Source organism: Macaca nemestrina, chromosome 8 (assembly GCF_043159975.1).
Source record: "Macaca nemestrina isolate mMacNem1 chromosome 8, mMacNem.hap1, whole genome shotgun sequence".
NCBI classification, from domain to species: Eukaryota; Metazoa; Chordata; class Mammalia; order Primates; family Cercopithecidae; genus Macaca; species Macaca nemestrina.
Genome location: NC_092132.1, coordinates 98,488,798 through 98,498,686, shown reverse-complemented (window position 1 = coordinate 98,498,686; position 9,889 = coordinate 98,488,798). Strand labels below are relative to the sequence as shown.

The following is a 9,889-nucleotide window of genomic DNA, read 5'->3' as shown; positions in this document are numbered from 1 at the left end:
ACAATTCAGTACTGACTCCTGAATGTATTCCAGGCCAGATGCAGGAACCCTCGAGGCGCGATTCCCACGGGGAAGCCACGGGTCTGAAGCCGGTGTGCAGCGCTGCGGGGCAGCAGGGGGCGCGCCAGGCGCGGGGAGCAGGAAGCCACAGCCGTGGTTTCCGCCGTGGTTGGAGTTCGTCCCACGAGACCGGTAGTGGCTTCCTATCATCTAGAGGTGGTGGGCCTGATCCTCACCCAGCCCCACCCCAGGAATAGCAGCGAAATAATAAAAGTTCCATAAACAGCTGGGCTGTGGCCGAGTGTGAACCCAGGCCTGGGGAGAGCACGGCGGGAAAGTCATAGGAAAACAGCCACACAGCCGGCCCTGCCACGGTGGACCCTGCCCTGCAAGCTGCCGGCCCAGGGGACCCCTCGCCTTGCAAGGAGTCCACAGGCTGGAGGGCGAGGTGGGTTCACGGCCCCGGTGGGGGGTCATCCCCAGGTCGGAAGGGACTGGCAGAGGGGCGGTGCCAGGACCTCCAGGCAGGAGACGGCCCTGGACCACCCAGGCCAGCGCAGAGCCTTGGCGCTGGTCCTTCAGAGCCAGGACGGAGCCGTGATGGGAGGAGATCGGAGGACGCTGGGCCACAGGCTTTGAGACAAGGGAGGAGCCAGGACCCGAAGGGTAGAGGAAGGCAGGAAGCCAGGCTGCCCCAGAGCCTCTGCAGGAACCAGCCCTGCGCGCGCCTGGATTTTAGACCCTTTAGACGCTGACCTCCAGAGCTGTAGGATAATATATGTGTGCTGCTTCAGCCATTCAGCGTGTGGTCATTGTTATGGCAGCTCTAGGGAGCTGATATGGCGAGATGCGGCGGTATGGAGGAAGGAGCACTGCCATGTCAGATACGTCTAGTTTCAATAATGCGATGAAAGGAGCCTGGGAACCCAGGGCCTGGCGAGTGGCTTTTAACTGTTTTCGTGTGTGTTAAATTGCCTAGACACAGATTAAAGTTTGCTCTCGTTTTCTTGCCTGCAGGAACTGCACAGAATGCACATTGGAAACCATGGTGATTTGATATACGCTGCCATGTCCGCTCTGTGACTTCTTCCCCACCGGATTCACAGCAGCGGGACCTAAGGTAGGCTCCAGCCACTGCTGCACCAGAGGCCATCACTGCCTCCCAGGCTCTGGCTGTGCCTCTGCTCCTGGAGCTCACCCAGCCACAGCCTCCACCTCCAGGGAACCTTCCGGAGTTTGCACTGGCCCTAGGTTCCTTCCCACGGGAGAGAGGAAGCCCAGCTGGACCCACGTGGCTTACTGTGAGATCAGCCAGTATGGCCTGCCCTGGGGAGGAGATCAAGAGGGTGGAGGACAGCACAAAATGCCAGAAGGGAGAGGCTGGAAGAGGAGGAAAGGGGAGGAAGGTGCCACTGTCCCCTCTGGGTCCTTTTCCGGAGAAGTTGTGGAGAAGGAGGGAGGGGGGAAAGGAGAGAAGAGAAGGGAGAATGAGATGGAGAAGGAAGGGCATGCCAGAAAGTCTCCGGAAAGAAGGGGTGAGGCCCAATGGCTCAGGCCTGTAATCACAGCAAGTTGAGAGACCAAGGCGGGCAGATCACTTGAGGTCAGGAGTTTGAGATCAGCCTGGCCAACATCGTGAGACCCCATCTCTACTAAAAATACAAAAATTAGCTGTGCGCAGTGGGACATGCCTGTAATCCCAGCTCCTCAGGAGGCTGAGGCAGGAGAATCTGCCCAGTCTGATGACTCCACCAGTCCTGACGTGGCCAAGGTTTTCCTTGCTTGGTGACAAGGGAAGGATGCAGGATGTAGAAAACTCGAGAGCCTTTCCGGTTCCAGCCCTGCCCAGGAAATGTCAAAAGCATTGAACATTCCACACTGAGCTGTTTAGGGGGCACCACAGGACGCTTAGATAAGAGGGGTCCTTAAGCATCTGGCTCCTCCATGCCACCCTCCTTGCCTACACAGCCCCACTCCCTATATAGGCCACATGTTTCTCTCCTGTTTTGATGGGGCAGTAGCATGCATTCACCCTGTCCAGTATGGTTTCATTCTTGACCCCCATGACCATTCCTGATGGCCTCACACTCCCCTGCCCCTCACCAGCAGGGATGGGTGGGAACAGCCCCTCCCAGGACCCATCCCACTCAAGGGCCCACTCCTGTGGCTGCCACACTCATCCCAGACCCGGAGAGGATTTCTGCTCATCAGGACATCCTGTTCAGGGCTGGGGATGCCAGCCCATGCACAGGAGGCTGTGGCCTCAGGGAGGGAGCTCTGTCTCCTCTCAGGGCTGGACAGTTACAGGGGAGGGGAGGAGGGGAGAGGCACAGGAGGCCAGGCAGGTTGCTGGAGAAGCTCAGAGGGCTTCTTCACTGCCCTTCAGAAATCCATGCACTGACCTCCAAGCTCCTGCCCCAGACCTTTTAAATTAGATCTCCAGGGAAAGGAGGAGAAAGGGTCAGAAGTTCTCATCTCAGTACACACAGCCTGGTGTTGCTTATCCTCAGAGGGCCCTGGAAAGGAGAATGAGCTGCTGAGTTGTCTGGGTGAAGGGGACTGGAGGCCAGGGGCTCCCCGGGAGAGGGACAGGTCAGGGCTCAGGGGAAAGAGGAACAGGCTGGGTGGGGCAAGAATTGGTGTCATCCCTCCTCTCCCATGGGCTTACTTTGGGACACGTGCTCCCAGGGCAGCACAGTCTGTCTGCAGTCAGACCCAGGAGGATCAGACGGTGCCCAGAAGATGACACGTTGTCAGCAAACACTCGGAAGATGGCTGGGTGATAAATGAATGGACGGGACACTGAGGAAGCTGTGCCCCTGCTGCCCATCACAGGGTACTGGGGTGCCCCACCTGCCCGCCCCACACTGTGCTAGGTGTTCATGCCAGCCCCTCACCCACCAAGTCACTCCTGTCTCTTGCCGATGTCCCAGAGGATGTGGGGCGAGACCCACCATCCACATGTGCCATGCGCTGGCTCTGTTGAAAAAAAGAAGATCCCTCTGGGTTAGGGAGGGCAGGTGAGAGGACCTGGGGTCTGCACAGGTGGTGTCGGCTCAGGTTCCGCTTCTGCCTGCTAGCTGTGTGTCACGGACAGATCAGCTAATTCTTCTAAATCTCAATTTCCACTTCTATAGAATGCAGGCAACCGCAGCCCTTCATGGGGCTCTTGTGAGGCCTGTTATTTGTCACACATGGAGCATCTCCTAGAATTCTCTGGCTCGCAGTAGGAGCGTAATAACTGTTACTACCCTCATTCACAGATCTCAGAAGAATCCTTGGTTTCTCTTTTATTCTGTTCCCAAATATGCTACCTGCCTCTGTGCAGAGACCTTTGGGGATGGGGAAGCAGGTGAAGGGGGAGCACATGGGCTCTGCCCCACCAAGCTCTCAGACACACCTATTCCCATGCTGGGCTGCTGAGCCATGGATGGTTGCCTGACCAGGGAGGTGCCCATCAGCACACCATGACTGACTGGAATGGAGCTGGGACAGACCTAAGGATGCGGCATTCTACAGATGAGAGCTGAGGCTCAGAGAAATGAGGTGGCCTCAGCCACTCCAGCACAGCCATGCCTGTCTCCAGGTAGGCTCTGCTGTAAGCCATCCCTCCCCACTCCAGCCCTGTTAGCTGGATTCTGTTGTTCTCTCTGTTTTCTGGATAAGGAAACAGACTTAGGGTCGCATGAAAATGAAATCCAGCTCTTCCCAACTCCAAAGCCAGCTGTGACCTTCTGTTGCCTGGGAACTGGCCCAAAGGCACTCTGTGTGCCCTGTCCTCCAAGTGTCACTCATCCTTTCCTGTAAAAAATAGAACAGCACAGAAGCACTCCCATAAACTCACTGCCAGTGGGAAGAAAGCTTCAGAATGCAGGAAAGCTACCCAGCCTCCATGCCAGATGAATCTGAGAATCAGGAAAACTGGGGTTCAAAACCACTTAATGGGAGCCCAAGTCCCAAGGAGCTCTTAAGAGACAAAGAGGAGGCAAGCTCCGGATTCCAGGCATTATCTGATTCCTTCCAAGCATGACCCCCAGACCCCAAATGCCAGGCCACCCACAGAGCCCTGATATCCTCCTGTGGACACCCTCCCAGGGAGATGCCCATATTCCCCCAGGGATAAAGTAGCTTGGACACCACAGATGCTGAGGCCGCACAATGATGCTGGAGACTGGATGGGACTGTAAAACATCGAGTTGCCTTTGAGAAGCTCTAGGGTCTGCAGCCCCAGCACCTGCACCTAGATAGGATTTTTTCACCCTGAGCTTTTCTCTGTCTTGCATCCTTGCCGCCTTCCTGCCTATCTTCTCCATCTTCCTGGGAACGGTGTTTGGCCTGCTCACCCATCCACCTCACTGCACATGCCAGGCTCGGTTACTTGCCAACACCATGCAAGCTGTGGGGACACATGGAAGATGCACAACATTTGCTCTCTGTCTACAGGGAGATGGCAGTCTCAGAGACAAAGCCAGACAAATGCCTCTGTTGCTTAAATCAATCATGTCCAACTACATTTGAGGACAAAATAAGAGGGCTGGTCATCTAATAACATAGAAATTAAGAGGAGTGGGAACTCACAGAGTTGTCAGGGCCATCCGCCTGTGCTCAGGCTCGATGCATGATTAAGACTGTACTATGTGGAATGGAGAGGAAGGGTGTGCTCGGCAAGAGGAACAGTAAGTGCAGAGGCTAAGATGTTAAAGACAGGAAACCAGAATGAGGAGTGAGGGCCAGAGTTGGGGCTGGAGAGAAATGCAGCTGGACTCTTATAGTAGGGGTGTGCTTAGCTGTGGTCTGTGCAGGATAGTTTTCGAATAGAGCAGGGAGACATGAATGCCCTGAGATCAAGGGCAGTGGGAAAGTGCCTTGCAGGGAGCCTGGGGTCTGCAGGCGGGCAGAGCAGGGACTAGGAATGGCTGATGGCTGGAATCACTGAGCCACATAGCATGGACTATTACAAGTTCAGCACCTGGACGCTGGCCACTTCAGATCTGTATACACTCAGTTGTAATCCAGGCCTTTACCATTGTCCTCCATATTTCCACCCAGCTTTCTTTTCCATTTCTTGGAGAGCCAGGCCTCCTGGGTTCTGGTGCTGCTGGATTCAGGCCCTGCCTTCAGGCTCATGGCAAGCAGGAGGACAAAGAGAAAAGTAGACAAAAAAGATGGGGAGAAACCATTAGGCCAATACCACACCCACATAAACTCCCAATTCACATGTCTTTTAACATGGCACTGGGTATTCCTGCAGTGGAAATCCACACGTGTTGTGATTACAGCATCTTGTTTCTGAAAAATCTTCACAACCACCACTGTGCTTTGCCCCACATGGCCCTGCTCAGAGGTAACTGTCCATCATCCCTAAAGGAGGAGAGGCTGCCTGATGTTCAGGGAGCCTAGAGGTACTGGCCAAAGTCACATCAATGCCTGTGGATATAGACCCACAGAGCAACCCTGCTCAAACTAGGCCCTGGCCCATCAGAATGCTCTGCCCTGCAAGCCCTGCCATCCCACCACCCACCCCTCTGCTGTGCCTTGCTGGGCTGCCATTGGACTGTGACTGGCCAGCTCTCACTGCCCTGAAACCCATGAGGTAGACGATGGGGCCAGCCCAGCTGTTCTGGGACCCTTCCTGATGCATGCCAACATCTGGGGCCACTTGGGTCCCCAGGAGAATTGTTGAGCACCAGGGCAAGAAGCCTAAGGACCCACACCATCCCTCCCAGGCTCCATCACCCATCACTTCACCTGGGCCTGCATGAGCAGCCTGAACAGGCATGAGAAGCACATGGATGGCATGTCCTGCCCAGGGGGAGGCCCCCCAGGGGAAACAGGCCAGGCTGGAGGATCGTGGGGCTTTACAAACGTCTCAAAGGCAGTGAAAGGAGGACTTTTCCTCAGCCAATAGCACCCCCATGCCAGGATTTGAGCCAAAAGTAGGAGTCAAGACACATGACTCCTTGCTAGAGGGATGCCATTTTTAGGGTGAAAGCTTCCCCCAGTGAAAAAACTATGCCAGGAGGTCAGCTCAGGTCAGCATCTCCAGTGCCAAACTCAAACAGATAGTTGATATCTGCTGATAAATAGTGAAAACTTCAAGGAAAGGAAAGGCCAGACCCATGCCTTCGACATTTATATTCGCATGCCAGAAACTTTTTGCCAAGTGCATAGTTCACCATTCAGAGGTACAAAACTTAACAAGAGCCACAGAAAAGCGGGGTATTCTATAATATCACATAATACATGGTGGACTTGTTAATCACCATATCACATAGGCCAGTGCTCTATGCACAGACTTGCTACAGTGCCCTCTTTTCATTTACTCCAGGGTTTATCTCTACACTAAGTCTCTCCTGGAAGTTTAGTTGCACAGCATCTGAATCTCTTGGTACCAGAAATCCTCCCAGCATCACAAACCTTTTGGAGGAATTATTGCAGATGATGCATTAGTGGTCTATTGCTGTGTGACACATTTCCACAAACATACCAACTTTAAACTCCTTGCAGTCATCATCTTGCAGTTTCTGGAGGGGAAGAAATCTGGGCTCCCCTGGGTTCTTTTCCTTAAGAGGTCTTATGAGCCTTCAGCCAAGATGTTGACCAGAGTTGGAGGTCTCATCTCAAAATGTGACTGGGGAGAGATCCACTTCCAAGCTCATGTGGTCTTTGGAGGATTGACATTTCGTGGACTGTTGAATTTTCCACAAGTCCTGCCCACACTTAGGGGAATAGGTGACATGAGGACCTGGATGCTAGGGGGTGGCATCACCAGCGACCAGCAGGCTGGTTGCAGTAGGTGGCCTCTAGATGACCCCAGTGGCCCCTGCTTGCTGGTATTCACAGCCTAGTGCAATTCCCTCTTCTTGAGTAACTTGCTGTGATGTTAGGATCTCTCAGGGTCGAAGGGATGCCACTTCTGTGACAGATATGATTGACTCACATGAGATTATAACATCCTTGTTGACAGCAGACACACCCTTGCCAGCTTGTGTGATGCTAACTGCTACACCATGAGCTGCCCATGTGGCCAGGAACTGAGGGTGTCCTGCAGCCACAGCCAGCAGGAAACCAAAGGAGTCAACATAATAACCCACAGAGAACCGAGTCCTGCCAATACCATGTGAGGAAGGAACAGCCCTGTCCCAGTCAAGATCTCAGGTGTGGATTAGCCAGGGTTCTTCAGAGAAGGACAATTGATAACATATATATGTGGATTTATGAAAGGGAATTTATTATGGAAATTGTGATTACAGAGGCTGAGGAGTCAGCCCCATGACCTGTCCTCTGCAAGCTGGAGATCCAGGAAAGCCCGTGGTGTAGTTCAATCAGCATCCAGTGGCCTGAGAACCAGGAGACCCTATGTTGGAGGGCAGGAGTAGTTGCATGCCTTAGCTTAGCAGATCCGCTCTTCCCCAGGCTTCTGTTCTGTTTTGTTCATGATGCCAGCCCCACATCAGTGAGGACAATTCTTTTTTACTCTGTGTGATGGTTAATTTTGTGTGTCATCTTGACTAGATTAAGAAATATCTAGAGCACCAATAAAGCATTATTGCTGAGTGTATGTAAGGCTGAGTGGGGAAGATGCCCTGGATGTGGGTAGGCACTGTCCAATCAGCTGGAGATAATTCTAAAGAAAAAGGCAGATGAAAGGTGATTATCCCGCTCTCTCTCCTGGAGTTACGATACCTTTCTGCCCTTGGACATCAGAACTCCAAGCTCTCTGGCCTGTGGACTCCAGGACTCACACAAGAACCATCCCCCAGCCCCCACCACCTCACTGGATTCCCAGACATTAAGCCTGGGACTGAGAGTTACATATGGGCTTCCCTGGGTCTCCAGCTTGCACGCAGCTTATTGTGGGACTTTACAGACTTCATAATCATGTGATCCAGTTCCCCTAATAAGTCTCTTCTCACGTATATCTGTCTGTAGCTAGATATTGATATACTATCGGTTTTTTCTAGAAAATTCCAATAAATACACTGTCTATTGGTTCAATTGCTAATCTCTTCTAGAAACATCCTCAGAGACTCACCCGAATGCTTTACTAGCTATCTGGTGTCCCTTAATCCAGTCAGGTTGACACACAAAATTGTCCATTGCAAGGTGAGACAACAGGCCTGGCTTACACCTTGTTTGCAGGCTTATTCCAGGGCCAGAATCAGAGGACTCAGCCCAGCTGGGCCTGGATTCCTGACCCACAGAAACTGCGAGATAAATGTGTGATGTTAAGATGCTAAATTTGTGGCGATGTGTTACACAGCAGTAATACATACTGCCTTCTCTAAGAACCTGCTGCTCAACTCTGTGCAAGTCTTTATTCTTCAAGATTTCCTTCCATACAGGGTTGACTGAGAAAGTCTTTCAATGGATGATAGCACCTTGGAAGAGGGAAAACTGCATAAATTCTACTTCATCAACACACCAATAGTCCACTCTATGCTTAACACAGAAGGAACGTGATGCCCCGGGCAGGAGAGCATTTGGTGTTTAAGTGAAATGACCTCTAGCAATAACCACAATTGTTACCACTTGTCTCAACCTAAATAATTTCTACTGCATATCTAAGCTTTTACAGAACTTTTGCATAACAAACAAGTATGGTTTCTGTCAGTAAATGTAAATGCTCAGGATGTATTGCTGGCATCCTCATTGCCTTTACTTCCAGAAGCAAAGTACACACAAGGTCTTTCCCATCTCATTCACTCTCATTTAGATAAAATGACAGGTATGACTTCTGGATCAGACCCTGTTCTGACTTGGCCACTTGTTCCTCACCTCTGAACATTCTGGCTCTGCTGCAGATTAGAAAGTTTTCCATCGCTCTTTCTAGTGTGTCCTTGTAAAATCCAAAGGAAGAAAGTGCACCTCCCATGGGTCCTCTCTAGTTTAGGAAGAGAGTGTTCCTGAAACATGTGTTAATAAACAAGTACTTATAATAACACATATTATAATATAAAGTATACTTATACTTCAAGTATAAAATCCTAAGACCCAGGGCGTCCACATACCCAAATATGGCTCCTGCAGTGCCCTTGCTCCAACCAGGCTCTCCAGGACCACACATCACCCTGAGAGCACCTGTGCTAGCCCTCCCCTCCCTGAACTTTTTCCCCAAAATTCTCCACCTGGGTATCAGATTCTTTCATGTTATCCCTGAGCTCACAGTCTCACAGAAGGATATAAAATATCACTCCCACTCCCTCATGTGGCTACAGTGGTGGAAATGAGTGAACTGTGCTCTTCCGTGTGCATCACACTGCCCCTTCAAAATGCACCTTTACAGGTATTGTTCCACTCAAACATCAGAACAATCTCATAGGAGACAGGCAAGAAATTATTTATTCCTATTTTACAGATGGTGAACATGAGACCCAAAACAGATCATTTGACTTGCCTAAGTCACAAAACCATTTGAGGCAGCTTTTCTTATGTACATTGAGTTCAGTGCTTTCCTTTTAGTTATCCCCTCACAGTGTTCCAAGGTCTAGTGGGGATGATCCCTGCAGAGAGAGGTCAGTGTGGGCCCATAGTGTGTGCTGTGCATTGCCCTTATCTGGCTTCTGCCATTGGATTCTTCATCCTGGAGTCTTGAGACTGCGCCCAGCCTGCTGTGGAGACCTAGTCCCCAGATCCATGGTGCCATTGGTCTCAGCTTGCTGTAGACACTCCTCGGCTATGTCTGAGGTCTAGGATAATTGTTAAATATGCAAACATTCACTTCTGAAAGTTGCACAGATGAGATAATAAATGTATTGTCACTCTTCATGAGCATCAGTGAACATTGCTTACCTCACTTGGAGCTGTGAGATTTCACAATCTGTTACTTTGTAGCAAACTTGGTATAAATGTAATCCTTGCATGTCTCTTCCTGCCTCAAACATAAGCC

At 51.3% G+C, this 9,889-nt stretch overlaps 1 long non-coding RNA gene across 1 annotated transcript; it reads left to right on the top strand.

The window, feature by feature from the left end:
- Positions 1-211: 211 nt before the first annotated feature.
- Positions 212-8,735, top strand: LOC139355681 (uncharacterized). The gene is made up of 3 exons (XR_011606536.1): positions 212-448; positions 1,018-1,120; positions 8,346-8,735. It is a non-coding gene; the product is annotated as an uncharacterized lncRNA (long non-coding RNA).
- Positions 8,736-9,889: the final 1,154 nt, after the last annotated feature.